Source organism: Geotrypetes seraphini, chromosome 17 (genome assembly GCF_902459505.1).
Source record: "Geotrypetes seraphini chromosome 17, aGeoSer1.1, whole genome shotgun sequence".
Lineage (NCBI taxonomy): Eukaryota > Metazoa > Chordata > Amphibia > Gymnophiona > Dermophiidae > Geotrypetes > Geotrypetes seraphini.
The window spans coordinates 48861840-48874704 of NC_047100.1; the positions used below are offsets into that span (position 1 = coordinate 48861840).

General features: G+C 43.9%; 1 protein-coding gene across 1 annotated transcript in view; it reads right to left on the reverse strand.

The window, feature by feature from the left end:
* LOC117351463 (acylamino-acid-releasing enzyme-like) overlaps window positions 1-4097 on the reverse strand; it is a 162230-nt gene extending 158133 nt beyond the window's left edge. The window contains exon 1 of the mRNA XM_033926764.1: window positions 3979-4097. The gene's annotated coding sequence lies outside the window, so the exon portion shown is untranslated. The remainder of the gene's footprint in view (window positions 1-3978) is intronic.
* Between the last annotated feature and the right edge of the window lie 8768 nt (window positions 4098-12865).

The following is a 12865-nucleotide window of genomic DNA, read 5'->3' on the forward strand; positions in this document are numbered from 1 at the left end:
ACCGATTTTGTGAGAGTAAAATTTTTTTCTTTTTTCGTTAGTGAGGTTTTTGTAATTTTTTAGTTTTAGTCTCCAGGCCAGTCTATGTTCTTGAGTTCCTGATTTTTGCCATAGTCTTTCTGCTTTTCTGAGATCCTTCTTTAGTAGCAGCAGTTCTGAGTCGAACCAGCCTTCTTGGTTTGTAGTTCTTATTCTGCGGGTTTTAAAGGGGGCAATCTCGTTTAGTATGTTGGTACTATCCTCGATCCAGGAGGTCATGAGTTGCTCCGTTCCTTCAGGTTGATTGGTGGTTATTTCGAACCGGGACCAGAATTCCACTGGGTCAATCTTTCCTCTGGTAGTGTGGGTTTTAATGATTCTAGTTTTGCTTTTTTGGGGGGGTTTATGTTGGCATCCTATTGAGAAGGTGCATAGACAGTGATCCGACCAGAGAGAGTCTGACCAGTTGCCTTGTTTCCAATAGAATGTGGGATTGGCCTGTTCTTTGGAGGAGAAAGTTACCAGGTCTAGCTGGTGACCCCTTTGGTGGGTTTTGATAGGGGGTTGTTTGGCATAGCCTAGTTGGGTGAGCAGTGACCATAAGTCCGAGATTTCTGGTTGGTCAGTTTGCTCAAGATGGATGTTAATGTCCCCGCATAGTAGGTTATAGGAGCTTGTTAAAGAGTTGGATAGTAGGGATTCCTCAAAGATCTCTTTGGCCAGGGTCCATTTTTTTGGTGGGATATAAAATAGAGTGATAGTTAGCGAGGAGGGTAGTGAATTAGGGGTAAGACAGATGGTTAGAATTTCTGCGTTTGGCGAGGATATTGTGTTGAGAATGGTACAGTTTAGCTGGTCTCGGTAGATTATTGCTAGACCTCCTCCTCTTCCCCATGTTCTGGCTAGTGAGAGAATCTTGAATCCTGGGGGTAGACAGTCTTTAATGATAATGTCCTTGTATGATTGCAACAAGGTTTCCGCGAGAAGGACAAAGTCGGGGTTAGTTTCCGTCAGCCAATCTTTGATCAGAATCGATTTATTTCGAATTGATCTGATATTTAGGTATGCGCCTAGTAGGGGCTGGTGGTTGGTGTGGTCGGTTGGTGAGGCGTGGGAGTACACAAGTTTTTTTAGTGATCTTGGTTTTTTTGGGCGAGGTTTGGTCGGTTTGTGGGGGTGGATAGGGGGCGGATTGGAGCTTGGGTGGTCTTGTGTGGTGTGGTGAGTGTAAGTGGGGGGTTTGGGTTTTACTGAAAGGTATAGGGAGATGTGAATGGGGATGGGGATGTGTTAGAGTGATCTGCGTTGCAGCATCTAATGGTGAGCAGATAGTGTAAGAGTAGGGCTGCACATTGGTGAGTGCTTGTCCAGGTCATGGTGAGGGGCTCCAGCAACAGCGGTTATGGCTTGGGAGTTTACCGGGGGGCGTTGTGGGCGATAGCTGGGTGGGGAGTGGTGCAGTATAGGTTTGGAGCGGTGTTTCTCTTGATTTTTGCTTGGTTGGTCAGGCTTAATGTAGAGAGGTATGGAATAATTAGGGGAATGCTGGATATGCAGGTCAAGATGGGTACGTTGCCATCCAATGGCATATCATACAGTACAATATAGTGTCTTACCGTACAATATAGTAACAAAAACGTGTCAAACAGTAAAATATAGTATCATACAGTGAAATTCAATATGATCCGATATAATAGTATCAATGACGTATCAAACAGTAAAATATAGTATCATACAGTGAAATTCAATACAATCCGATAAAATGTCAGTACAGTACAATACAGTGTACAAGTTAGAGTATTCTTATCCTGAGTGTGCTACTAATTAGGACCTGATTGGCAGCTGCTATGTAGTGCGAATGTGCAGACTGCTGTGGGTGTAGAGCTATTGTTAGCTGGGTGGTGCAAATGACCAGAGTACTATGGATGCGATGCTACTGGGAAATTTGTGCTGGTGTAGGCTGTGGGCTGCTTGTATCGTTGCTATGTTGTGATTGTGTGCTAGAGGTTACGTTGGCTACTTGGGTAGCGCTAAAGAATGTTGTAAAGGTCTGGCAGGTTATACAGTATAAGTATTGGTCCGCAATGTTACTTATCCTGTTGGGTTATCTGGTCTTGCTCCATAGGACAGGGAGTCAGGTGAGGCAGCCCTGTTGAGTCGGTCCCGTAAGGTGATGATCTCGTTTGTAGGTCGTCCCAGCTGTAACACGGTTGGGCTGTGATGAGCGTGCCTGGAGTGGAGGTCCGTGGTCGACACGTGGGAGTAGGTCACTGTCTCTGCCTCTGCATTCCGGGTGGGGGGTTTAGTTGAGCGGTTCCTGAATCTGGGACTAGAGTTTCCACGCAGGCACTTCGCAAAGGCGCGTGCTAAGGCGCACGCACCTTTGTCGTATGCCTTCGTTGGCACGCCGAACGGCGGCGCACCGTTGGTGCGACCTGCTTTAAGGTCGGGGCTCTCCAATAGTTTCGGGAGGGGGGCGGAGCAGTGCTCCCATGCTCCTCTCCCCTTGGCAACGGTGAGTGCTCGACGGCCAGCAAGAAAACAGTGCTGGGGCCGAGGGAAAATGCCGGGCTGTGTTGGTGCGACCTGCTTTAAGGTCGGGGCTCTCCAATAGTTTCGGGAGGGGGGCGGAGCAGTGCTCCCATGCTCCTCTCCCCTTGGCAACGGTGAGTGCTCGACGGCCAGCAAGAAAACAGTGCTGGGGCCGAGGGAAAATGCCGGGCTGTGTTGGTGCGACCTGCTTTAAGGTCGGGGCTCTCCAATAGTTTCGGGAGGGGGGCGGAGCAGTGCTCCCATGCTCCTCTCCCCTTGGCAACGGTGAGTGCTCGACGGCCAGCAAGAAAACAGTGCTGGGGCCGAGGGAAAATGCCGGGCTGTGTTGGTGCGACCTGCTTTAAGGTCGGGGCTCTCCAATAGTTTCGGGAGGGGGGCGGAGCAGTGCTCCCATGCTCCTCTCCCCTTGGCAACGGTGAGTGCTCGACGGCCAGCAAGAAAACAGTGCTGGGGCCGAGGGAAAATGCCGGGCTGTGTTGGTGCGACCTGCTTTAAGGTCGGGGCTCTCCAATAGTTTCGGGAGGGGGGCGGAGCAGTGCTCCCATGCTCCTCTCCCCTTGGCAACGGTGAGTGCTCAACGGCCAGCAAGAAAACAGTGCTGGGGCCGAGGGAAAATGCCGGGCTGTGTTGGTGCGACCTGCTTTAAGGTCGGGGCTCTCCAATAGTTTCGGGAGGGGGGGCGGAGCAGTGCTCCCACACTCCTCTCCCCTTGGCAACGGCGAGTGCTCGGCGGCCAAGGGGAGAGGAGGCATAGAAAACAGAAGGCATAGAAAACATCATCTTCCCAGAGAAGACCCGAGTCCAAAAGAGTATAAAAATGGATTCCCAAGAGGGCTTGTAGTTCCTGGCTATCATCCTCTAAGAGGGGACATGCTGCTGATTCTTGATCCTGAGGCCTGCTAGCTGCACTGAGCCTGAGCTGCCTCCCTTTGGGTATGTGACAAAGGCCTGAAGAGAATTGCCAGTCCCAGACTGTTACTGTTTCAGTGTCCAGTCCTCCAGAACACCTGCAGAGTTCCTGCTGCCCGAGAAACATCTCTCCCACACAGACCATGTTGGGCAGTGATCCAGGGGCTGTGCATCATTCCAGAGCTCCAGCTGACCGAGAAAGACAGATATCACTCCCATACAGAACGTGTTTGCAACGTTCCTGTATTCCTGCATCATGCCAGAGCTCCAGCTGACAGAGATAGACCCCTTCCCCCTGCACGTACAGATTGTATTAGCTTTTCTGTGTAATCTGGGAATTAGTCAGAAGGCCGGTTCACAGCCTACAGGGAAAACGTGTGTTTGCTTCCCAAATAATCAATACAATAGTGGGTGGTTGTATTCCCTATGTATCCTAGATTGTCTAAGCACGATGAAGGGGAGCTGAAAAGTTCTCAGCCCAATCAAGAAAGGAATAACGTGGAGTCATGAAACTTACAAGTTAGTCCACATAATTACCACATTTGGTCTGAAGTTTCTGTAGCCCTTCCCAAAAATGCTCCGATAGCTGGTCACTGAAATACTGCTCCGCTGCTGCAATCGCTTCTGAATTACTAAAAAATTGTCATCCTTTCAAACTCTTTTTAAGGTTCAGAAACAGAAAATAGTCAGATGGAGCATAATCTGATGAGAAGGATGGATAGTCTATGCACTGAAACCCCAACTACGTCAAAACATCCATTGTTTTCCCAGCCTTGTGAGCACATGCATTGTCATAGTAACATAGTAACATAGTAGATGACGGCAAACTATACTGTCTACTCTTCAAAGTAATTAACGGTACTGCACCCACCTACCTAGATGACCGCCTAAACCGTAACCTTCCAACCAGAACAAGAAGAACACTGACATCATTCACATACCCACCACTCAAGGGTACACACCGCAAAAAGCTTTACGATAGCCTCCTGGCAACACATGCTGCAAAACTCGAACCCTCCATCACCAGATTGTTAACCACAACATCAGACCTCAAGACATTCCGTAAAGAAATCAAAACACTGCTGTTCAAAAAGCATATACAATCTACCTAATCTCCCTCACCCCATCCCCCAAGAAACCAAAACACTGCCGTCCAAAACATCTTCCGATGTTACTAAGTCTTTACTATCATTCTGTTATTAAGTCTCTATCCTCAAACTGTATTCTCTATTGTCATGTACCATCCTGGAAATGTCCAGTTCTCTTCTTATGTAATCCGCTTTGAACCGCAAGGTACAAGCGGAATAAAAATCACTAATGTAATGTAATGTAATAAAGACCCGAATGGTCCATCCAGTCTGCCCAACCTGATTCAATTTAAATTTTTTTTTTTTCCTTCTTAGCTATTTCTGGGCGAAAATCCAAAGCTTTACCCGGTACTGTGCTTGGGTTCCAACTGCCGAAATCTCTGTTAAGACTTACTCCAGCCCATCTACACCTTCCCAGCCATTGAAGCCCTCCCCTGCCCATCCTCCTCCAAACGGCCATGCACACACACAGACCATACAAGTCTGCCCAGTAACTGGCCTAGTTCAATCTTTAATATTATTTTCTGATTCTAAATCTTCTGTGTTCATCCCACGCTTCTTTGAACTCAGTCACAGTTTTACTCTCCACCACCTCTCTCGGGAGCGCATTCCAGGCATCTACCACCCTCTCCGTAAAGTAGAATTTCCTAACATTGCCCCTGAATCTACCACCCCTCAACCTCAAATTATGTCCTCTGGTTTTACCATTTTCCTTTCTCTGGAAAAGATTTTGTTCTACGTTAATACCCTTTAAGTATTTGAACGTCTGAATCATATCTCCCCTGTCTCTCCTTTCCTCTAGGGTATACATATTCAGGGCTTCCAGTCTCTCCTCATACGTCTTCTGGCGCAAGCCTCCTATCATTTTCGTCGCCCTCCTCTGGACCGCCTCAAGTCTTCTTACGTCTTTCGCCAGATACGGTCTCCAAAACTGAACACAATACTCCAAGTGGGGCCTCACCAATGACCTGTACAGGGGCATCAACACCTTCTTCCTTCTACTGACTACGCATCTCTTTATACAGCCCAGAATCCTTCTGGCAGCAGCCACTGCCTTGTCACACTGTTTTTTCGCCTTTAGATCTTCGGACACTATCACCCCAAGGTCCCTCTCCCCGTCCGTGCATATCAGCTTCTCTCCTCCCAGCATATACGGTTCCTTCCTATTATTAATCCCCAAATGCATTACTCTGCATTTCTTTGCATTGAATTTTAGTTTCCAGGCATTAGACCATTCCTCTAACTTTTGCAGATCCTTTTTCATATTTTCCACTCCCTCTTCGGTGTCTACTCTGTTACAAATCTTGGTATCATCTGCAAAAAGGCACACTTTTCCTTCTAACCCTTCAGCAATGTCACTTACATACATATTGAACAGGATTGGCCCCAGCACCGAACCCTGAGGGACTCCACTAGTCATCTTTCCTTCCTTCGAGCGACTTCCATTAACCACCACCCTCTGGCGTCTGTCCGACAGCCAGTTTCTGACCCAGTTCACCACTTTGGGTCCTAACTTCAGCCCTTCAAGTTTGTTCAACAGCCTCCTATGAGGAACTGTATCAAAGGCTTTGCTGAAATCCAAGTAAATTACATCTAGCATATGTCCTCGATCCAACTCTCTGGTCACCCAATCAAAAAATTCAATCAGGTTCGTTTGGCACGATTTACCTTTTGTAAAGCCATGTTGCCTCGGATCCTGTAACCCATTAGATTCAAGGAAATTCACTATCCTTTCTTTCAGCAACACTTCCATTATTTTTCCAACAACTGAAGTGAGGCTCACCGGCCTGTAGTTTTCCTGCTTCATCCCTGTGACCACTTTTATGAATAGGGACCACATCCGCTCTCCTCCAATCCCCAGGAATCACTCCCGTCTCCAGAGATTTGTTGAACAAGGACTCGCCAGAACCTCTCTGAGCTCCCTTAGTATCCTGGGATGGATCCCGTCTGGTCCCATCGCTTTGTCCACCTTCAGTTTTTCAAGTTGCTCATAAACACCCTCCTCCGTGAACGGCGCAGAATCTACTCCATTTTCTCGTGTAACTTTGCCAGACAATCTCGGTCCTTCTCCAGGATTTTCTTCTGTGAACACAGAACAGAAGTATTTGTTTAGCACATTTGCTTTCTCCTCATCACTCTCCACATATTTGTTCCCAGCATCTTTTAGCCTAGCAATTCCATTTTTTATCTTCCTCCTTTCAATAATATATCTGAAAAAATTTTTATCTCCCTTTTTTACATTTTTAGCCATTTGTTCTTCCGCCTGTGCCTTCGCCAAACGTATCTCTCTCTTGGCTTCTTTCAGTTTCACCCTGTAGTCCTTTCTGCTCTCCTCTTCTTGGGTTTTTTTATATTTCATGAACGCCAACTCTTTCGCCTTTATTTTCTCAGCCACTAGGTTGGAGAACCATATCGGCTTCCTTTTTCTCTTGTTTTTATTGTCTTGGAAAAAGAGAACTCCTTTCTGCAGCTTCCCTCTCCTTTTTTATTTCAATGACTCCTATAAACAGCATAGCAAGCTACTGCATTAACTGTATGGCCACTTGGAAGATAGTCAGTCATTACACCTTTCTGATCCCAAAACACTGTGGTCTTAAATTTCCTTGGCCTTGGAGAACCTGAGTGCCACCATTGTCTCAGGATCATAGTGGTGTAACCATGTTTCATCAACAGTAATTAGTCTTTCTAAAAGGTTGGCACCAGTTCACTGAAAATGCTGCAAAATCAACTTGGAAGTCCATGCGATGACATTTCTTGTCAGCATTCCAACATTTGGGCACCAACATGGTTCACAGCTTCTGCATACCCAGCTGCTCATAGATTATCCACCAACACATTCCCTGGATATCTGTAGTGTCTCAGCAATAGTTTTAGCTGATATTTGCCGATTTGCTAAAATTAGGTCATGGACATGGTCAACAATTTCAGGTGGTGACAGAGCTCCCAGAGCTTGCTGCATCATCAATCTAAACATTTCCACGCTGAAAGTTTGCACACCACTGTGGAGTATGATGGGCATTTGTCACTATGTTTGCATTATACATTCATGGATTTCCTTTGGAGTTTTCTTCTGCAGGAATAGGTACTTCATGACAGCTCGGAGTTCCACACTTGAAAATTCAACATTTCATGGTTCAATGATCTAAAACAATGTCAAAACATAGCATTACCATTCTGCAAATTGGCACTTTGCAAAGTAAAACACTATTTTCAGCTACAGTGGCAAAATAACGTTCAGAATTTAAAAGTTGGTTGGGCTGAGAACTTTTCAGCACCCTCTCATAAAGTCACAGTCAATTTGCACTTTCTGATCATTATTATTTGCCACTTGCAATATAAATATTCTATTTTGCCAACAAAGAGCCTGGTTTATTTGCTTGTCAGAAATCCTATTTGCACAGGGGGTTTGGATTTAAATCTTTGGGAATACAGATAACTATAGAAAAATATAGATTTCTTATACCAGAGTGCTAACATTTCTGAAATTCTGTATTCCAGTTCCCTGGCTTAGTCAGGCCATGTAGACAACCCATTTCTCAATACTAAAATGCTTACAATGTGATGATCTTAAGGTTTAGTTTATTGTTAGCGTCTATACCGCTATTAATGACTGGGATGTCAATTCAGAGCGGTTTGCATGAGCTTCTGTAAAAGGTGTTACAATACTTGAACTTCTGTGGAGGTGTTATAATACAGAGTTACAGTTATAATACAGTGTTATAATACAGAGATACAAAGAGCTTCTGCGAGGTGTTACAATACATGGGCCCTATACAGAGTTACAGGGGCTGCTGTAGCGGTGTTACAATACAGCGTTATTAATACCAGCATAATTAAGGCATAATCAATCATCCTACTTATGTTACCGGCACATTGATCGTCCTACTTGTATAGGACCAAATCAATCAACGGCAAAAGCTAGAAGGATGCTTGGGTGCATAAAAAGAGGTATGGCCAGTAGGAAATAGGAGGTATTGATGTCTCTGTATAAGACTGATGAGACCTCATTTAGAATATTATGTACAATTCTGGAGACTGTACCTTCAAAAAGATATAAACAGGATGGAGTCAGTCCAGAGGAAGGCTACCAAAATAGTTGGTGGTCTACATCATAAGGTATACAGGCATAGACTGAAAGATCTCAATATTTTACTTTGGAAGAAAGATGGCAGGTTCTCTCTCATAGAATCTAGCTTCTGCATGCCACAAGTTTGATTAAAATACTGTATCTTCATCATACCCAGCCTGGAAATTCTTTAGAATCACCCAAATAGTATCCAAGCCAGAATACATATAACCATTTAAATAATGAAAGCCCATATTTTATTTCCAGCAAAACAGCTTCTGCACACGTGGACCTCAATTAATGAAAGCAAACTAAATGCTATGGGGCTCATAATCAAAACTTAAACATGTCTAAAAACCTGCCCAAGTCGCCCAAGGACGATCTAAAAGACAGGTCATCCAAGTGCCAATAATCAAAATGACTTTTTAGGCTTCTGAATCCTGCTGTGCACACCCAGAGCTGAAAGGGGTTAGGGCTATATGTGGGCAGACCTAGTTTTAGTCATCCTGCAGGGATAATCTAATGTTTTATGATACTTCCTAGATGAAACATACATTGTGAGTTAGACGATGTAAAAACAGGTATAAGTGGCCAAAAGGTATCCAAAGTGACCAGATAACCACTGCAGAGACAAAGTAAAGACCAGCCCACACTCCCCCCGTGTTCACAGACCTCGTCTCACCCCCACAAAGATCAGAATAAAAACGTATTCCTGTTTCCAGAACATCAGCACCTGGACTGAGCTGCACACAGGTATCTTAAGTAGCCTGGGGTTGGACTATTGAACCTTAGAGAGGAGGACCCAGGCCCAAAAGCCACTCTAACCACTACCTAGCGGCAGCAGGTTCAGGACAAATGTCAGAAAGTTCTGTTTCACACGAGTGGTAGGTGCTTGGAATGCTCTCCCAGAGGAGGTTGTGGCAGAGACTACTGTTCTGGGTTTCAAGCGCAAGTTGGATTCACACCTTATTGCAAATCACATCGGGGGATACGGGAAATCCGGGTCTCCAATAAGAGCACCTAACTGGGCCTCCGCATGTGCGGATCGCCGGACTAGATGGACCTAGGTCTGATCCGGCAAAGGCGTTTCTTATGTACATTCATGGTAGAACATGTGAGGCCATTTTAAGATCAGAAGCAGCATAGGCAGGAGAAACTAGGGATCACTCTTGCCTGGTTGCAGTCCTAGAATACCAGGGATTATAAGATAGACCCCATGGGGACTTCTACAGGTGGGCAGAAGGAAGGGGGAGGGAGGGAAAAACAGGGACAAAGCACAACTTTCTGGCTACCAGCAGCCCTCTGCTAAACCTATTTTATTTATTTAATTTGTTTTCTATCACATTTTCCTCAAAGGGCTCAGAATGGGTTACAGGTTAACATATATAATATTACAGGTTACAATTTACTATAGTTACAGAACAAGTTTTTATCCTAACTCGATACATACTAGGGATCTAATATCAACATACATAATACACAGTTTGCAGGTTAAATTTGCTATAGTTACAGTTCAAGATGTTTCGATACAAGTTTTATCCTAACATGACATATACTGAGGATCTAGTACCAATATATATTTCTTTTTGATCCATCAGTCGTGACAGATGAGATAGGTGGAGAGGTATGTTTTTATTGCTTTCCTAAAGTTGAAGTTTCCTTCAAGGGATCTGATCTGCGGGGCAGTCAACTCCAATGGCTCAGTATGAAGTGGGAGTAAGAATGTCATTTGGCAGTTTACAGTTGAAGGACACGACCAGGGGGCATTTTGAGGTGTATTTCATCCTGGGAGCGGAGGGACTTGTTCAGCACGTATTGAGGAAGCTTGGTTGTCATATAGTCATGTTGTGCATCAGGTCCTCAAAGACACATTTGGCTACGGGCAGCCAGTGAGCTGACGATGGAGCTTAGGAGACAGGGTCGCGAGCATGAAGGTTTTTTAGTAGTCCGATTGCCATATTTTGTACATGTTGGAGACGTACGGTGGTAGTATGTCCTTTGCCACGAGACTGTTGCAGTAGTTCACGCAGGAGAGGAATAAGGCATAGAGTAGTTGGGTGAAGTCAGATTCAGAAAAGTAGTTCCTTATTTTCTGCAGTTATCGCAGGTAGCAGAATGAGGAAGATACCACCTGAGAGATATGGTTGAAAGTGATAGGTTGGAGTCATGGAATATTCCTAGGCTGTATGCTTGGTCTTTTGCAGTTATGGTAGTCGAGTCCCAGCATAGTGAGGGATGGGTGCGGTCGCAGTGTTCTTTGCGGATAAAAGGGAGATCCGTTTTGGAGGCGTTTAGTTGTAATTTGTTGACAGACATCCAGATTTTGATTTCCGAGAGGCAGTTTAGGAGTTTCGTGATCTGGGAGTCAGTTTTCTCCTAGTGGTAGGTACAGTTGGATGTCATCCATGATGGAGTGAATCTGTATTTTATATTTGCGAGCTATGTCTAGAACAGGTCTAATGTAGAGATTGAATAACAGCCCCTTGTGGAATACCATATTTGATTGGTTTCGATAGCACATCATTGAACAATATGCTTTGAGATCTATTATTCAGGAAGGAGGTGAATCATCATTAAGATGCATCTCGGATTCCAATTTCAGAGAGCTGCGCAATGAGGAGAGGATGGTCAATAGTGTTGAATGTCGTGCTGAGATCCAGCAGAACCAGTAGGATACCATTACCCTTATCCATGAGCTTCTAGTAGTCACTGATGATGTTGAAAAGAACGGTTTCTGTAATGTGGAATTTCCTGAATCCCGGCTGGAAAGTGTCGATGAAGGAGTGTAGTTGATTTAGTACTGTTTTTTCCCAGGATCTTGGAGATGAAGGGTAGGTTGGAGACAGGTCTAAAGTTGCTGTTGTATCAGGCAATGGTGCGCCCGCACCTGGAGTACTGTGTTCAGTATTGGTCACCGTACCTTAAGAAGGATATGGCAATACTTGAGAGGGATCAAAAATAAGCCCCTCACATTCAATAATGTCAAAATAATATAATAATAAATATGGAAAAGCAAAAAAGTATAAAATGTCAGAAATAGACTTATAAACAATTTACAAAACTTTATTTATTTCAGAAATATTATAATATGAAAAGTATCATTAACTTAATAAGACTATTATAAAATCAGTATAAAGATATATAAAAGACTCAAGCCCCACTAGCAAAAATTGTAAGCTTCATGATCATGAATGAAAAAGGGATCCCAATAGCAAAAGTTTCCACCCTTTGAACACTATTAAATCTAGAAAATATCATCTATATAAACCAAGAAAAGTGCTCAGAAACAAAAGCATCAATAGTAGAATGAATAGATACAATTTTAAATGTATAAAACAAACATGTATGGTAGCATAACAGCTTAAAAGATGCAAAAACGATTATATTCAATAACAGTTACATACAGAGCAAACACAAGCAGAAAAAGCACATGAAAGGGTCACCTAACAATCAAGTGAAAATGTCGTGCAAAAATAAAGAGTTCAATCAGGTAAAAAGTGAAAACAAGTTCAGGCAAAATCAACAAAAAAAAGTTTAAAGTAAATGTCCTGAAAGCAAAGCAAGTCAAAAAAAAAGAACCAAAGAAAGAAACAAAGTCCTTAGAATCCTAGGACTGAAAATCCTGTATACTAAAGTCTTTGACGTAAGGTAAGGGACCACCACGGATACACCAGAAGTTCACAGTCTAGAAGCCCACGAGCAACAGTTCTAAATCAGAGTCATGAACATTCTTCTTAACTTATTCTTCCTCCTTCCTTGACACAGGCCGTGTTTCAAGCTTTCTTTTTCAAAAGGAAGAAACGTCACTAGAACCAAAGAGTAAATATGAGCTAGCCAACAAGTCAAAAAACAAAAGAAAGAAAACAAAAAACAAAAAAGCAAAAAAGCAAGTTAAAGAACAAAAAAGCAAACAGATGAAAAGCAAACCTACCGGGCAGGAAGTCAAAGCATGGCTCATCAGAGATAAGACTCGCCGTCGCCATGCGAACGTAGTGACGACAGGGAGCTACAAATGCATTTAAATATCCTAAGCAAGACAAGAAACAGCTGACAAGACTAGTAATTAAGGTGGTGCCATACATGAGGCACCAGAACAGCACCAGGGAGCAGCTGAAAAGTTAAAAGAAAAGCCAGAACTGGATCAAAGCTAAACAGGAGTCCACAGATCAAATCAATGGCACAAAAAGAATCAACAAGAACATGACAGGCAGGGATACACAACAATACATGAAAACATTAATTCAAAGTCAGCCATTCTATTTCCCTGTTC